The sequence below is a fragment of the Podarcis pityusensis genome, assembly GCF_964106645.2.
Source record: "Podarcis pityusensis genome assembly, chromosome: 6".
NCBI lineage: Eukaryota > Metazoa > Chordata > Lepidosauria > Squamata > Lacertidae > Podarcis > Podarcis pityusensis.
Window position 1 is genome coordinate 62,977,036 of NC_138030.1, and position 18,016 is coordinate 62,995,051.

The 18,016-nt window shown below is 48.4% G+C and overlaps 1 long non-coding RNA gene across 4 annotated transcripts in view; it reads right to left on the reverse strand.

Moving 5' to 3' along the window:
• LOC308479185 overlaps positions 1-18,016 on the reverse strand; it is a 49,374-nt gene that overhangs the window by 12,870 nt on the left and 18,488 nt on the right. For 3 of the 4 annotated variants that reach the window (XR_013987534.1, XR_013987535.1, XR_013987536.1), the window contains exons 4-5: positions 17,604-17,732; positions 817-937 (exon numbers count right to left, since the gene is read on the reverse strand). This is a non-coding gene — a long non-coding RNA (uncharacterized lncRNA). Of the gene's footprint in view, positions 1-816; positions 938-11,700; positions 12,291-17,603; positions 17,733-18,016 lie in introns of those variants that run through there. The other variant, XR_013987537.1, reaches the window with a different exon arrangement.

Below are 18,016 nucleotides of genomic sequence, written 5' to 3' on the forward strand. Positions count from 1 at the left end.
CGTGCAGCGATTAAATTTCCAATAGTGCCGAACACTAATCCTTGGTGTTAGAACACGAGTGTTGCAACTACACAAGAATGTCTTCCTGTCATTTGGGAAAACGTTGAAGCCGTTTGTAAATCCACAACTGGTTTTCTATCCTGTAGGAAGGAAGCCCTTAAAAAACACACTGGGCCTTTTTTTTTAATCAATATGCTCCCACCCCACCCCAATAATTTAGCTATCTCGTTGGCTTGTTTGAATGCCTTGCAAGTTTCTTTAGGCTGCAGTCCTATGAGTGAGCTCTGTTGACTTACTTCTGAGTAGACATGTATACAGAGATTGTGCTGTTTGTCCCACAGGCGCCAACCCTGCCCCAGCCTCAGCCCTTGCCCTTTGCACACTTGACTGACTTTTACCCAGCTGCAGAGTGCTTAGCACTTAGTAAGCTCAACTGTCTGACCAGCCAAGGGATAAAATACAAACATGTTTGCTCTGAAAACAAGAATATGCACATCCATACCCTTACAGATTTTTTGGACAGATGACTTGTGCCATCTGCTCATCCACATCTTTATTTAAATCAGTACAAGGGTCTGTCTTTCCTATATTCCCATCTACCTTCAGGGATCACTTTATTTTTTAAATCCCTTCCACAATCTGTGACATCTTTGCAAATCACCTTTCTTGCGGAGGTGCCAACTTTTCAGCTGACCCCTGTAGCCCTCCCTTCAACAAATATTTTTATCAACAGCAGTTAGCAGGTGATGATGTTTACTTCCACACCAGGGCAAGAGACAGGAGAAGGACAGGCCTCTTCCTTCTTGATGCCATTACCTGATCTGCTGTGATGTCACAGCAATGTCAGAGGTCCTCTGGTCCCCATTGCCTTGACTGCTCTCTTCTCATGTGCTGCTTCCACTTCAGCTCTACGAAGGCATTGCTTTTCTGCAATAATCTGAAAACCAAATCAAAACCATTGTTCCATATGACTCAACACAGAAAGAGTAGAAGTTATATTGCTTGATTTTATATTGCTCTAATGTTTCCATATGAATTGTTGCATGATTAGTTTGATTTCATGGCCCATATGCACTGTATATTTATAGCAGCATCATACCCCTTTAAGCATGGCTTCCTGGGAGCTGTGGTTTGTTAAGGGTGCTGAGAGTTTCCTTCAAAGAGCAAAAGTTCTCAAGAGTTCCCTGGAAAGAGGGATTGACTGATAAATAACTCACCAGTACTACATCTCTGTGGGGGGAAATGGAGGTTTCCTAACATCTGTCCCCCTCCAAAAGCTCAATAACAGATTTATACTTTTGCGAATATGTTCCCTGTAGGTGGGAACTTTTAATTTCTGACTTTCTCTTGTTCTTCCACTGCCTTTTTAAACTGTAAAATGGTGCTGCTTGGATGCTAGCCAATTAAGATAAGCTTTGCTGGGTTGCCATCATTATGGTTCAATTAAATAAATCTTAGTCAGTAAATCACCAATTGATTGATTAAATTCCCACTAATTGTGCATCTGCAGAAAAATCAATAATCCTCATTTAAAATGAGAAGGTTCCCCCCCTTTTGACAAAAAAGAGGCTTTTACAGGCTTCCCCAAAGTGAGGGATCTAGGAATAAGGTCCAATTACTCCCCCCCCCAATTGTTTCATTATAGCAACCCATGTTCACACAATAATAAGCCTAAGTGATAGACTACAGCCCAGCCCAGGATATAAAATACAATAAATCATGAACAAACCAGATGGAAGAGGTATGTCTTTAGGGCCTTCCAAAAGGCTTGAAGCATGGGAGACCACCACAGATCCAGCGCAGGAAGTCCCAAGGCTATGAGGCCACCACAGAAAAGGCCCTCTCCCTTTTTCCACCAGGAGACCTATCTTCATCATCAGAGCGAAGGAAGCCTGGATCCTGATGGGCCCAGCATGCTATTCCCACGCCTCTGTGGCTCTGATAGCAAGGTAGTTGAGTTCATGCCTGAGGATCCTTTCACCTTGCCCAAACCCGCTGGTCCCCACATGGAGCGCTTTACCCTGCTGGACCACAGCCTAAACTCCTGTGTTTCCTACTGGGCCAGGGGTAGAGGCCATGAAGAGCTGGGAATTTGTCCGGCTGGCTTGGGAAGGGGAAGCCACATATAACCGGGGTGGAGGAATGTTTCATTTGACTGAGATAATTTTAGTAGATTGATTTGCAGCCCTATAACTATTTATTGATCACACTCGAGCCTATTCTTGCTTTAGAAATTTGAATGGCTTCCTAGCAGATCTCCCACCCATTAGCTGGACCCAGTCCAGACCTCCTTAGCTTTACCACACTACTATAGGATTGGTGTTCCCAGACCAGGCACTTGGCTCAAATCCCGGCAAAACATCTGCTGCCATAGATAATCTGACCCCAAAGATCAGACATTTTTGACGCTGTATCAAGTAGCAGTGATAAGAGGAAAGCAGCAGCTAAGGCCGGGGGGGGGGGGGGCTGAGCAGTGCTGGTGCCATCCACTAGAATTGCCAACTTTAGAGCTCTTGTGCTTCAACAGGTGTAGCAGGCTTTCACAGCAGGCAGAGGAAGCAACAAGGGCAACATTTCTGGCTGTTGTGAAGCTGCAAACCTTGAGTATATGGGTTTCATTTAACTAGTGCTCCTTGCCAGAGCTCATGAAAGCAAATCCTCTGGCCAAGGAGATTAGCTATGGCAAGCAGTCCTGGCTTAAGTTAAGCCCTGGACATGAGTTGGGGGCAGAAAGGTGAATATGGCTTCTAGCAATCTCCCCCCACTCAAATGAGCAGCTGCAAGGTCTCTCTATCTTTCTCTGTCTCTCCCCCACACAGAGAGACACAGAAAAAGGAAAGTGTGTCTTATCTCCAAAGTAGAAGCCATGCTTGTGTTTTATTGTGGGTGTATTCTTCAACTCTTCTTGACACAACAACAGTGCATTAGTGGCAAATTTATTCTGCTTTATCAGTTGTTATGCGACGCTTCCCCAATCCTACCACATTTTGCTGTCCGGAGGAGTTGCAGCACAATAAATGTAGGACGACAAAGAGAAAAACAAAAACCCCTCAGACTCAGAACATTGTGGCAAGAAAAGTTATGGAACTTCCGAAGGAAGTTGCAGGGTCTGCACTGATTGGAAATGAAGTCGTATGATCACCCCAAAACGTCTGCAGGCACAAACAATATTGAAAGAAGATCATAAGCACAAATAATCATGATTTTAAAAAGGATGCTTGGAGGACTCCTGTTCTGTTTCTGGGTAGAGGCCAGTTCAGTTGAAATTCTGTCTTAAAACAGTTAGGTTACTTGCATACGATGCATATAATCCTGGGAACCGTATTATGTTGAGAGTGTTGGTTGTGGTAGCTCTATGAGAGGCAAACTCTAGCTCCTGGGGGGGTCTCTGGAGAAAGTCATGTACTTTAATTGTATGACGTGGGTGTGATCTTAAAGGCACAGCGTCTGCTTCCAGCCCTTCAGCAACATCCTAGCACACCTCATGGGGCGATGGAAGGGGAATCAGCCCTAGGAGGTCTCACTTGAGCCAGAGATCCCAGTCCTCGACTAGGGTGGGCAGGTGAAAAAGAGGACAGGGCAGCGCAAAAGAGGGATTGCACCTGGTGAAATTCCCTCTTCTACACAACTACCAAAGGTGCAGGGAGCCCAGCTCTCTTTTTCACTCGGCTACCTTACCCCGGACATAGGTTTAGAGGGATGGGGGTTCACGGCAGCATAGTGGGGGTCCTGAGCAAGTGATTTTCCATTTCAGTTCCCATCTGTGAAATGAGAGCAACGATTTTTACCTAATGTAGGAGGCTATTAGGAGGAGGGAAAACACAAGCAGGATAATAAAGCACTTTGCAAAAATCAACGCTTCAATCCTATGCACACCAATCCGGGAGGAAGTCTTGTTGAGCTCAGCAGGAACTTGCACCTGAGCAAACATACTTTGGGCCTTGCTGCACTTTACAGTATCTCTCTAGGTTTCCCTGCCGTTTCTCTTCTGAAAACTTTAAAGCTTCATCCAGACGTCAGGAAGTTGCTTTGGGAGGAGTGAGCAACACACTCTTTGTCCTGCTCGACTCAACGATGTCCTCATTCCACACAGGCAAAAAAAAAATGCTCTTGCCTCCCTTTCCCATCCCAGCAGGCCTTTTGAGCAGCAGTTTCCCATGTTGTTTTGTTTGCCTTGATAATCTAGCTGGACGTGGGGGCTGACACAGACAAACAGCACCCAGCCCTTTTCAAAACACGCTGGTAGGTGGCTGCAGTTCACGAGAAACATTTTGTGTCAAGATCACCACAGGAGAAAAATATCAAATGGCAGAGGACAAGGATATTCTATCAGCCTTTGTGCAAAACTGTGTTACTTTTTCCCAAGGCTTCAGCAGCTAAAAAGGGTGGACCAGCGAGCAGCACGAGAGGAATGCCTTGTCTCCAATGGGTGCCACTTGTGGGATGTAAAAGGATATTGTTCAATGGGCCAAGAGCTCTACTTGAAACACTGTACCAGATGACCTTTCAGGAACATGAATAAACATTCTGCTTAAAAAGGGAGGAAAACTTTGCAAGCTACAACTTGGAATTAAATCATATAATCCAGGCTCCACCCCAGATTGTGAATAGTGGAGAACAAAATATCACTGCAAACAACAGTGCCATTTTTAGTTCTTTTCTCTTTAACGGCGGACACTTTGGGTGCCAAAGGAATTAAGGAAGTGGCAATAACTAACTGCCTGTTATAGTTTAACTTTCTTTCCTTTTTTTGCCTGCCTGATCGGGACAACCAAAATACCCAACCGTTTTTTGTCCTTGAAAAACGTACCAGGAAGTGCAGGTTTGCTTCAGCTTTGTACAGTCACTCCCTTCCAGGAAAAGCAGAGACTCTGCTTCTGCCAAGTCAGTCTTGCTCTTGCCTCATTAAGTTCCTGAGCAACCTTTTCCGAGTATCTGCTGTGGTTTCTCCCCTCTCTTTCTGCAGAGGCCAATTATAAGCAAAGGCTTCAATGGCAATTGGAGGTTGCAAAGCGGTGCAGATCGCAGAGGCCAAAATACTGCAAGCACTTATGTAAGCTTCGTTCTGTCGAAAGCTGTCAGTTTATGCTCCTCACCAACCTTCCATAAGGACCAAATTAGATATGGCAGGGGTCAGCAACCTTTTTCAGCCCTGGGCAGGTCCACAGTCCCTCAGACCATGTGGTGGGCCAGACTATATTTTTTTTGGGGGGGGGGTGAACGAATTCCTATGCCCCACAAATAACCCAGAGATGCATTTTAAATAAAAGGACACATTCTACTCATGTAAAAACACACTGATTCCCAGACCGTTCGCAGGCCGGATTGAGAAGGCGATTGGGCTGCATCTGGCCTGGCCCCCGGACCTTAGTTTGCCTACCCCTGAGATATGGCATTTACCTTGCATCTATGCAAAGATGCACTTGGGTTGCAATCCTAACCATGCCTCCTCAGAATTCAACTGCTATTGAATTCAGTGGGACTTATTCCCAGGTAAGCAGAGTTAGGATTGCACCGCTTATTAACGCCGCTTATGCAATGGCCCTGTGTGTGCGCGCGCCGCTGTCCAACATTTTGTCAGTAAAATTATCCGCATCCACCCTGGTAGCTCTTGTCTTCTATTCTGCTGCATTAAAGGTGCAGATTTAGGACGGCCATGTGAATGAAGACGACACACATCTGCTGAAATCCCTTCTGGATAACTATTAAAAGTGCAGAAACTTTGTCCTGTTTTCCATCTAGCTCCCTCCCCCTCCAATTCTGGTGGTCCCAGCACTGGTGGGAGGAGACAGCTCTCCCTATGTTTCAGCACTGGGCCAAACCTCTCCCAGCTCGAAGGATTCATCCTTCTGAGAATTTAACAGAATGACAAATTCCACCCAGTTCAATTTTTCACGTCTTCGATGCACTCTAATGAGAACAACCTGAGAGAGGGAGTTCAGTCAGCCCAAAGCATTTCACTGCCTGAACTGAAGGACAAGATGTCTCTCCCACTCCCAATTCATGTGCAGAATCCAGCCATCCTGGCAGGTGAATCTCATTTCAAAACCTATTTCAGCATCTTATTTCAACATTCGCAGATATTGCAGAGATGTGCAGACCAAAACAAGATTAACACATTCTTTTGCCTTGCTCTTTCAATAGACACAACACCGTTCATCACCACTCAGCTATGTATGTAACTTGCTGGGCCAGACGCACTCTCAGACTGACCTATTTCACAGGGTTCTTGTGTGGATAAAATGGGGGAACACAGGGAAATGCCTTTCACCAAGTCAGACCAGTGCTCAATACTGTCAGACTGGCAGTGGCTGATTCGAGGCAGGAATCCTCCCCAGCCCTATTGGGAGTGAGGATTGATCTTGAGACCTTTTTGCGTGAAAAGTAGCTGCTCTGTCCCTGAACTATGGCCCTTTAGAACCTTGCCTTGACTTTCTAGAGGGATATAAGTAAGATAGCATGATACTTGCAATGCTAAGTGACTAGTAAGGGGAAGTATCCAGTGACCAAGGGGTCGAGTTGTAGGATCTGAGTTGCCTTGCACAAAAATGCTGCTTTAGTTGCCGCAGCACAAGCCTTTGTTTACACCACAGCCACTGAAGCAACACTATACAACTGGCCTGTTGAGATGCCACTCAGTTAAGGGAGGACAGAGCAAACTGTGCAGGCCTAAATGGGTCAAACCCTTTGGATTCCTACCAACGACCCTGATGGCAGCCTTGCAGGGTGAAATATACTCAGAGTCGCAAAGTGATTTCATGCTCTTTATTCAGCTCATAGTGGTGAGGAGGAATGAATAAATGTCCCCTCACAGTATCTGCTTTACATACATTATTTACACAATGGGCTGCACATGATTGGCTAATTCTGGAATTCTACTGTAAGCCAATCAGGTTGTGGATTCACTTCTATCTGGAGCAGGATTGGGTGGTTCCTGCCAACCAATCATACTGCTGCATTGTTCTAGGACCAATCAGACTGCTGCATTCTGAATCCTATTGTTCTAGGACCAATCAGACTGCTGCCTTTTGGATCCTATTGTTCTAGGACCAATCAGACTGCTACAGTTTGGATCCTATTCAACTCAGTACATAACACCCCTCCCCTCTAAGTTCCAGTCCTGCCCGGGAGGTCGCATTCATAGTCCTCAAGGTATGCCGGCGGCCTACGTGTGCGTTGTGGCCTGGGGTGTTCCCTGGTCCGGGCTCCGGGTTCTGGCTCGTGTTCCAAGGATGCTGGCTGTGATGCGGCTGTTTGGTCTGGTGCAACCGGCTCGCTCAGTCGTGGTTCTGGTTCCGGTGTCCTTTCGGCCTCACGGGTCCTCTCTGTATTTACTGATTCTGCCTCTCCTGCTGGCCCCTCCTGCTCTATGGGCCTCACTGCCCCGCTGTTCCCTTGGGACTCCTCTGACCTGTCCTCCTCCTGGTTTTCTCCCGGGAATCGTCGCCGTATCTGGTCGCAGTGGCGGCGCCAGCATTGCCCCCCATCCGTTAGCACCTCGTACGACACGGGGCCAGTGACCCTGGTGATTGTGGCGGGTACCCATGCTGGGCCTGCCCCAAAATTCTTTGCGTACACTGGGTCCTGGGCCTTGAAGGTCCGGGGGTTCCTGCCTTCCCCCACCACTACCTCATCCTGAGCTCTATCGGGGTGAAGGCGGTCCAATCTGATTGCAAGGCGCCGACCCATTAGTAGTTCAGCGGGGCTCCGGCCAGTCGTTGAGCTGGGGGTGCTGTGCTGTGCTAGAAGGAATGTGGCAAGGCGGTACTCCCAGTCCCCTTGCGTCATGCGGCGAAGGGTGTCCTTGGTGGTCCGCACCATGCGTTCTGCTTGGCCATTGGTGGCAGGGTGGAACGGCGCCGAACGGATGTGGCGGATGGCGTTCTGCGCTGTGAAGGTTTGGAATTCTCCTGACGTAAATGCAGTCCCGTTGTCTGAGACGAGAGTGTCAGGGAGCCCGTGGGTTGCAAACAGCCTGCGTAGTACCCGGATGGCTGCGGACGTGGAAGTGGACGGTACCAGTGCGACTTCCAGCCATTTGGTGTAGGAGTCCACCACTATGAAGAATGTTTTCCCCTGAAAGGGGCCAGCGAAATCCACATGCAGGCGTGACCATGGTGCTCGGGCGGACTCCCAGGACTGGACTGGGGCCCTTGGGGGATCTGGGCGGGATTCTTGGCAGGCCTGGCAGTGTTTGACCCAGGCCTCTATCTCTCCATCGATCCCCGGCCACCACACATAACTCCTGGCAAGGGCCTTCATTCTTACTACCCCTGGATGTGTCTCGTGTAGGGCTGTGAGGACCCTTTTGCAGAGGGGCTGGGGAACAACGACTCTGCTTCCCCATAACAGGCACCCCTTGTGGGCCGACAGTTCATGTTTGCGGGTTGTGTAGCCGGCGAATTCTGGCCCGGGGCTGCTGCTGGGCCATCCCCTCCACACCCAGTCCAGGACCCGGGAGATGACCCTATCTTTCTTGGAATGGTGTGCAACTTCTTGTGCCTGAATGGGGCGGTCGGGAAGCAGCTCCAGGCTCATAACCTCTTGTGCAGGTGCTGGGTCAGGGCCTGTTTCCGGTAGTGGTAGCCTGCTGAGGGCGTCCGCATGGCCCATCGCCTTCCCAGGTCGGTGAATCAGTGCATACTGGTAGCTGGCAAGGAAAATTGACCACCTGAGGACGCGAGGAGACAGCACTTGGGGGGTCTGCTTTTCGGGGGCAAACAAGCCAAGCAACGGCTTGTGGTCAGTCACCACGGTGAAGGGCCGCCCGTACAAGAAATCATGGAATTTTTTTACTCCCTTTACGATTGCCAGACCCTCCTTGTCGATTTGCGAGTAGTTCCGCTCGGTTGTGTTGAGTGTCTGGGAAAAGTACGCCACCGGTACCTCTCTTCCATCCGGGAGTTGGTGCCCCAGGACAGCTCCAATGCCATAGGGTGAGGCGTCGCATGCTAGCACCACCGGCAGCCTCTCGTCGAAGTGTGCCAAGACCGAGTTTGAGACAAGCAAGTCCTTGACTGCCTGGAATGCGGCCTCCTGGCGCTGGCCCCACACCCAAGGGGCCCGCTTGTCCAGGAGTCTGTGTAGGGGCTCCGCTACCGCCGCCTTGTGGGGAAGGAAGGAATGGTAAAAGTTCAATAGTCCCAAGAAGGCCTGAAGTTCAGTCTTGCTCTTGGGCGCTGGGGCATCACAAATGGCCCGTACCTTGTCCCCAGTCGGGTGGACCCCTTCTGCGTCCACCATAAATCCCAGAAAGTCCACCTGAGGCACTCCTAGTAGACATTTTTCCCGCTTCACCTTGAGACCCGCCGTCTGGAAACGGTGCAGAACGGTGCGGAGGCGGTCCTCAAACTCCTCTGGTGTGGGGCCGGCAATCAACACATCATCGAAGAAGGGGGTGACGCCAGGAATCCCTTTAAGGAGAGAGTCCATTATATTCTGGAATATGCCTGGTGCCACGCTGACACCGAATTGCAGCCGCTTTACCCTGAACGCTCCTCTGTGCGTCACAATCGTCTGTGCCTCTGCTGTGGCCTCATCTACTGGCAGCTGTTGATATGCTTGGGCCAAGTCCAGCTTGCCAAAAATTTTCGACCCAGCCAGGGTGGCAAGGACATGGCTGACCACTGGCACTGGGTATGCGTGGGCCGTGAGGGCCTTGTTTATGGTACATTTGTAGTCTGCGCAGATGCGGACCGAACCATTAGGCTTGACGGGTGTGACGATTGGGGTTTCCCAGGGAACATTAGGCACCGGCTCCAGCACTCCTTGCTCTACGAGTCGGTCCAATTCCTCGTCTATACGGGGTTTCAAGGCGAACGGGACCCGGCGGGCCTTGAGCCTGACCGGTCGTACTGCGGGGTCAAGCTGTAGCGCAATGGGGGGGCCCGTATACTGTCCCAATTTCCCATCGAAAACCCCTGGAAATTCCTTGCATATGGCGTCCACGTCCACTTGTAAGCTAGTGTGGTTCACCCCGGTGACAGCTAGCCCCAGTGGTCCAAACCATGCCAATCCCAGTAAGCTAATGTAGGGGCCCTTGACCACAAGCAAGTCCAGTTGCCGCGTCCGCCCTCGGTATTGCACCCTGAAGGTCCCCACCCCCATTGTGGGGACCTTACGTTTCTGGAAGTCCCGGAGGGTGAATGGGGCCGGCCTGAGTTTGGGACCCCCAGTGGGACACAGTTTCCTTAAGGTCCTTGCCGAGATTATGGATAGAGTTGAACCCGTGTCAAGCTCCATGCGGCATGGGGCCCCCTCTATCTGTACCTCTACATAAATTTTCTCTACGTTGGGGTGGGGCAACTGGTATACCTGGAAGTCCGTGAGCTCCGTCGAGTTGCCTTGGTGCGTTGGGCCCCGGGACCTGGGGCTCTTGGATTGGTCATCTGATGCCTGGTGTCGGGTGGGCCGAGCCCGACACACCCGGGCGATGTGTCCCGATTTTCTGCACTGCCTGCACTCTGCGTTGCGGAAACGGCAGGTCCTCCTCTCGTGACTCTCCCCGCAGCTTGCGCAGTTCCCTCCTTCTCGTCGAGGCAGCTGTGGTCTGTGCGCTGCTTGAGTGCGCTGCTGAACTCGGTGCACCTCCTCCCTGTCGGATCCTGAGTCGTCGGTGAGGTCTTCATGGTGGACCCTCGGTTGGGATGGCAGGCTCGGCCGTGCCTCTTGGGTCGACCTCTCGGCAGCTTCTGTTGCCAGGGCCTCCTCCAGAGCGACCTGGAACGTTAGGTCCTTCTTAGCGTACAGGCGTCGTTGCAGCTTCTCATCCTTCAGGCCACCGACGAGGCGGTCACGAAGCATGTTCTCCAGCTCTGAGAAGTTGCAGAACCGGGCGGCTTGGCGGAGAGAGGTCACAAACCCAGTTATGGTTTCCCCAGGGGCTTGCCGCTTTGCGTAGAAGGCATTTCGACGAGCCACCACTGAGGGCTGCGGCGAAAAGTGCCCCTTCAGCTGTTCCATTATTGTTTTGTATGGAACAGTAGCGACGTCTTCAGGCGCAAGGAGAGCCCGGGCGATTTCAAACGTCTCCTCTCCGCAGACGCTGAAGAATATCGCCCTCTTCTTGGCGTCTTCTTCGTCGGTGACCCCTTTGGCTTCTAGGAGGAAGGTGAAACGGGAGGCGTACGCTTCCCAGTCTCCAGATGCTGGGTTGAATGGCGAGAAGCTGCTGTTGGCTGCCATTCTGAGTTCCTTGTGCCCCGGAGCTGAAGCCTGGATACACGGTGCGAGGCAGCGGTGCGGCAGTTGGCGGTGCTGCGGTGCTGTGTGTGGCAGTCAGCTCAGCGGGATCCCACCTTCGTCGCCAGTGAAATATACTCAGAGTCGCAAAGTGATTTCATGCTCTTTATTCAGCTCATAGTGGTGAGGAGGAATGAATAAATGTCCCCTCACAGTATCTGCTTTATATACATTATTTACACAATGGGCTGCACATGATTGGCTAAGTCTGGAATTCTACTGTAAGCCAATCAGGTTGTGGATTCACTTCTATCTGGAGCAGGATTGGGTGGTTCCTGCCAACCAATCATACTGCTGCATTGTTCTAGGACCAATCAGACTGCTGCATTCTGAATCCTATTGTTCTAGGACCAATCAGACTGCTGCCTTTTGGATCCTATTGTTCTAGGACCAATCAGACTGCTACAGTTTGGATCCTATTCAACTCAGTACATAACACAGGGCCCCTCCCAGCCCCTCAGATTCTGTGACCTTTTCCAGCCCTTGCTCTGCAGGTTCTTGCGTGCATGCTGACCACAGGGCTTAGTCGCCAAGCTCAGTGTGGTGGTCCTCCCTCATAAGCAGTGCAGAGGGTAAACAAACAAGCGGCAGAAATTATACTGTGGAGCGCCCTGGATTGGTTGCTCCCCAGCACTCTGCACGGAGCAGAGCTTTGCAAGCGACGGCAGTTGACGGCGTAAACAAACCTCCCCAGTGGACTGCCTTGACCCAGACTTTGAGGAAAGCAGCTGGCCAACTGCCCGTGCTCTCATGTTCAGCCACATGGCGCAGGAGCAGCCAAACAGGCGGAGAGGGTTGCATTTTCCCAGCTGTGTGATCCACTCTCTATGCTTGGCCAAGAATCCGCATGCAAGCCCAGCGAGGAGAAGAAAGGAAGCAGCAGCTCCAGCTCCATTGTGCTTCCCCTGCAATAGAAACCAAGACTCTGCAGGTTGCCAGATGTCTCTTTATTTTAATAGGCATTTGTAATGCTTGAGAGCTGGTTTCTCTTCCAGAATATTACAGCAATTATTGCTGCAAGATCTTTCTGGTTCAGTCAGTCTGCCAGTCTGCAGAGAGAAGGATAATATCAGTCTGGGGGCTTGGGTCTAGCCTGTTGGCCTCAGTTGCTCACCCCAACCCCCCAGTCAGAAACCTTAGCGCCTATCTAGGTATCCTTTATAATGCGCATGTATGATTATTTATGCTCATGATGGCTATAGGAAACCCCACTTTCAACACCGTTTGAGCCTGCTAAAGTTTCAAGATAGACATACTGCTTCATTTCCAATCAGCACCTGTTGCGTAGCTTCTTGCTGAAATTCCAGGGCCTCTGAAGACATATTTTTTTATTCCTGGTTATATGTGCTCATGATGGTATCAGGCCAGTCAAATGCAGTTTCAATTCTGATTGCACTGAAACTGTTTTGGAGCAATAACACGGCTTCAGTTCCAGTCAGTGCATATCCCGTAACTTCTCACTGAAATTCTGTAACTTTTTGTTACCACACATGCTCTGGTTTTGGGTTTTGTTTTTAAACTTTTTGGCTTGCTTTTCATAGAATGGTAGTGTTGTAGAGTTGGAAGGGACCCAGAGGATCATCTAATCCGACCCCATGCATTGCAGGAATCTCAACATGCGGTTCCCCATCCAATTGGAAACCGTACCGGACCCTGCTTAGCTTTGCAAGCTATGCTAGTTACTGCTGTGCCACTAGGAGGACATAGCAGTATAGTTCAAGACTGCACCTCCAGATAGCAACAATGCAGTAACATCATAGAAGCATCGCAGAACAAATTATGAAGAGAAATGATGTGTGGACAGTCCAGTATAAAAACTGCTGATGCACTATTATTGCATCAACTACATTGTGCAAAATGCACCTGCCAAAAAACAACATTCTGGAGTGACCCGTTATGCACACCCCTTAATTACCCCTTGGCTTTCTACTTCTCACCCTGTGCACAGCCAGTTATGTTCTAAGAGGGGTCCAACTCGCTCTCGCCCTGACAGCTCCCCATTGCTCAATATGCCCTTAGAGTAAAGGCAGCATTTCCCCCTCTAGCAAGGCTTCCTTCCTGGGCAGTGAAGCTCCTGGCAGCAGCTCCTGTGCATTGCCAAGCAAACAAAATATCCCTGGGGCATTTTATTCAAGCTATGCCATGACGATGCTTATTCCTTGGAAGTCCAGTGAGGTCATAGCTGCTGGAAATGTCCAGCAACAACTTGGTTACGGATTATTTATTTACCATCAAGCTGTAGTTATTGATTTCAGGATTTTGCATGAGCCAGGGTTACTGTGGGTAATGTGAGAATGGAGGGGAAAGTGTAATAAATTCCTATGTTTTCCTGACTTCTGTTTCTTGTGAACCGCAGGGCTACTGGGGAGGGATTGGGCTGCTTCCATGCCTAGGACACTGCAGGAAAGATACAAATGCTAATAACCAGTAGTGTGGCAACTGGACAGTGTAGTGTACTGGTTAGAGTGTTGGGTTAGGACCCGGGAGATCAGGGTTTGAATCCTCACTGAGCCTTGAAGCTCATGTACTGAGTGACTTTGGGCCAGCCCCTGCTATCCTACCTCACAGGGTGGTTGTGATGGTAAAATGGGGAGAGTGAGAGTTGTGTACACCAGTTTGAGCTCCTTGGAGGAAAAGATAGGTTATAAATATAAGAATAAATAAATAATTGCATGGCATAGTGTAACTTTACTTTTTTATTATTAAAATAAATAAAATAACCACCCAGGGTTGCTTTGTGAGGCTGAGATGTAAAAATAAATAAAAATAACGGTGCTGTTGAAAATATTTTGTATTGGTTGAATTTGAAAAAAAATGATATTGCAACCTAGACACTAAAAAGAAAAGAGCAAGCCCCAACATTGGAGGGCGGGGTGGGCTGTACTTAATTTCCTCTCTGGCACCCCGCAGAAAATATCCATTCTTTCTTCTTTTGTATGGACGTGTTTATATAGGAGTGGAGCACAAGGCTTTTGCGCTGCCGTGACGTGTCTAAAAGAGGGAAACTGTGCGGTTGGGGCAAAGCTGTAGAGTCAACAACAGGAAGGATGCAGTACGGTGACTGCAACACGGGATATAGTTGAGAACTCATGGCGTGGAAGAAACTGGGCTGGCAGCAATTGCATCAGTAAGGAGGGGTTTTTTTGCAGGTAGGTGGGGAGGAATAACCCATGAAACAGGAAGAGAAACAGACAGAACTCATTGTCCCCAGTAAAGAAAATAAATAACAGCTCCCTTGTACGCTGTAGGTATCTAATATGTCAAGACTTCAAGAGTGAGCTTTCAGAGACGCATCTTGCTTCAAAACCAAGTTGCACCTTTGCATCTTGTATGTTTAATACTACTTTTCTGTTAGTCAAATACCAGTACTTCATTTCTAATTGCTTGCAAGCCAGGACATAACCTAAGAAAGGGGTCACCCAAATAGCATGGAAACCTCACATACATTTCCTCAGACCTGATTTTCTTCTGGCAGCTTCTCTCCCTGCCCCCCAAAGCGTCATTTCTCACAGAACAAAAGAGGGTTTCCAGGCCTCATGAAGAAGGTGCTGCTCCCACCACTGCACACTGTTCTCGGGAAAAACCTACACTAGTTGAAAAATTTCCTTCTGCAAAATGACAGTCCTGCAGTTTATTGACTGTGGAAATCTAAGATCAATGAAGGAAAGAAGACAGCAAGTTCTTGTTGGCCAGAATGGATAGTGTCATCAACAGCCCATCTGGGACATCCCATTTCTTTTTAGCCCTCCCACACTGACTGCCCATTTCTCTGGTAAATCGTCTGAGAATACCAAGGTTGCAGAAGGTGCTTTTTTTTCTTTCTTAAAAAATGTTGAGGGGTACTCTCATTTTCCTACTCATATTGAAATACTGCCCCTCAATGAGGCCAAACTTAGAGTCACAAAATGTTCAGGGGTATGCGGACCCCTGCGTCCCCCCAGAAAAAAAGCACTGGTTGCAGGTTTGATCCCCATTTGGGACAGCTGCATATTCCTGCATTGCAGGAAGTTGTACTAGATGAGCCTCAGGATTCCTTCCGACTCTACAACACTATGGTTCTATGATTCTAAGAAATGGAGCCTCCCCATTAACATCTGCACAGCAGCATACAGATGTGTGTGTATGAATAAATATGAACTCTTGTTCACCTATGTACAGTACAAGACACTTCTGAAACTCTCATGCCCGTGTTTGATCTACAGATCTAAAATATGCTTCATGCTTTTTATAGGTATCTAGGAATGCAGCAATTGCTTGCTCAAATGCTTCTGGAAACAGAACAGGCGTGAAGTCTGAATGAATTTGGCTCACAATGAAAATAGGAAAAAGAAACACTAGTATCTGCCTTGTTCAGGCATCACTGTTATTAAACTGGTTACCATTATCGGCTCCTCTGCCAACGTGACTGTTATGTACAGTCATACCTCGGGATGAATACGCTTCGGGTTAAGCATTTTCGGGTTGGGCTCTGTGGTGACCCGGAAGTAACGGAGTGCGTTACTTCTAGGTTTCGCCGTGCGCACATGTGCAGACTGTCAAAATGATGTCACGTGCATGCGCAGAAGCGCCAAAATGTGACCCGCGCATGCGGAGATGCGTGGACATGGGTTATGTTCGCTTCGGGATGCGAATGGGCTCCGGAACAGATCCCGTTCGCATCCCAAGGTACCACTGTACTAAGCTTAGATCCTAGAACAATAGGCAAGTAGGATCCTAGAATGCAACAACTGATTGGCCTGCAGGAAAAGACCAATCAGGCTCCAGGAGGGAAGCAGAATCAGCCAACCAGCCAGGACTCATTGTGTAAATAATGTATATAAAAGCCTGAGGTTTGGGGGGCAATTGATTCACTTTTTTACAAGCTGCAATAAAGAGCATGAAATCCCTACAGGACTCCGAGTGTATTTCAGTGACATTCCCTCTTGGAACAGATTGTGGTTTGGGGGCACAGTTTAATGGGGGCATGAAGCAAGGCTTAAAGATTTAAGCCATAGTTTCCTCACCCCTGAATTAGCCTGATTCACAAAAGCCCTGAAGAATATAATATGATGGACCAGATCCTCTTGGCCATGGTGATTAAGATTTGCCCAGCTTGATGTTCTAGTTTCTATTTTTAACTCTTACGTTGAGCAGTCCACAAAAGTGGGAGAGGGCTGGGTTGTATCCGTGTGTGCTGTGTTGTGTCTTGCTAGTTAGCATGAGAAGGGGCTAAGTCCACAGAGCTATATTGCTGATAGGCAGCTGGTCAAACCACAGAAATACAACTGGTAGAGAGGGCTCTGTGTGATGTCATTTCCCCTCCTCTCCTAGAATGGAAGGAGCATATAGTACTTCCTGTTCCCTTCTCTCTTCCTTTGACCAGCATTGGTTACAGACATGCCTCTGACTGCTCCAGTTTTAGGCCCATGCCTGAAGCTGGTTATACTGTAAATATAAGTATTTTGCCTGCGTAGTTTTTACTGCTGCCATTGTTGTGAGCCAATGCATAATTATAAAGTAAGTAAATCTTATTTTTAAACTTACTTTACAAGCTGTTGCCTGATTCTTTGTTAAGCGGGGTAAGAAGGGGAGAAACCAGCTTACTTAGCTGGACTTGCTCAAAGCAAGGCTTTGCAGCCTAATTCCTTTTAATTCTGCTGCCAACAAGGATGGAATTTTGAAACTCTGTTCAACCCACACACGTGGGAGCCTGGAGGGATAAGTTGCAATTAATATATCCTCTCCTACCCGTTGAAACCCATGCCATAATTGACACATTGCTAGTGAATAAGTATGTTGACATGCTTTTGTTTTTAGGAGGCCACAGTGGAGCTAGAGGTCTAGTGCTCTTTTCATACATTGAATGTCTAGGATGGTATGAACTGATCCAGTTTAGTAAGAACATACTACTAACTATGGTCCACCTAAAAGCTTCCCACGTTCCTGACTGAGTGCCTTTAGCACACACCAGGATGACGCACCCCGGAAGGAAAGGTATCCTCTTGCTCAGGATCATTGCATCTTTCTGCTGCCTGTAAATAAGCCTGCAATTCCACCAATCTGCAGTGCCAAAAGTGCAAGGGCCACTAGGAACGAGCCAGGTCACTTTGGTGACACGGAGCAACGACACGGATGAGAATGCGTTTGCCCACATGCTGAACTGATGTGTGTCTGTTTTATTTCTAAAATATAGCAACTGTTTCACCATGAATTCAGTGTACACAGCAAGAAACAACAACCCACAAACCCACCAACCCTAAATGGCAGATAGTCATAAAGATGCTAAAATCAGTCAATAAATCATAATACAGCAGAATGGCATATCATAAATCACAGTCAGAGCCCTTTCACTACTACAAATCAACCACAGTTAGGCATCATACCTGAGATTTGCTGAAGGGGCAACTTCCAAGCTTGGTTGCTCACCCTAATTTTTGTAAATGAAGCCCAGGATGTGAACACCAGACGACTTTTCTTCCCCATCCTTGAAACTCAAAGCAGATGCCTTTAGCCTATGGGAATAGAGGGTATATTATGCAGGTCTGCTATGCACTCTGCAATTCTACAGGAGTGCAGAAGAAGTGTTTTTGTTTTTTCTTCTTTTCTATTCTGCCTCTCCTCCAAGGAGTTTAGGAAAGTGTACATGGTTCCCCACAACCTTATATTCACAATAACCCTGCAAGGTAGGTCAGGCTGAGAGATAGTGATTTGCTGAAGGTCACCCGGTGAGGTTTATGGCTTTATGGAATTTGAAAGCTGGATCTGCTTGGTTTCTGATTTGACACTTGACTTCTGC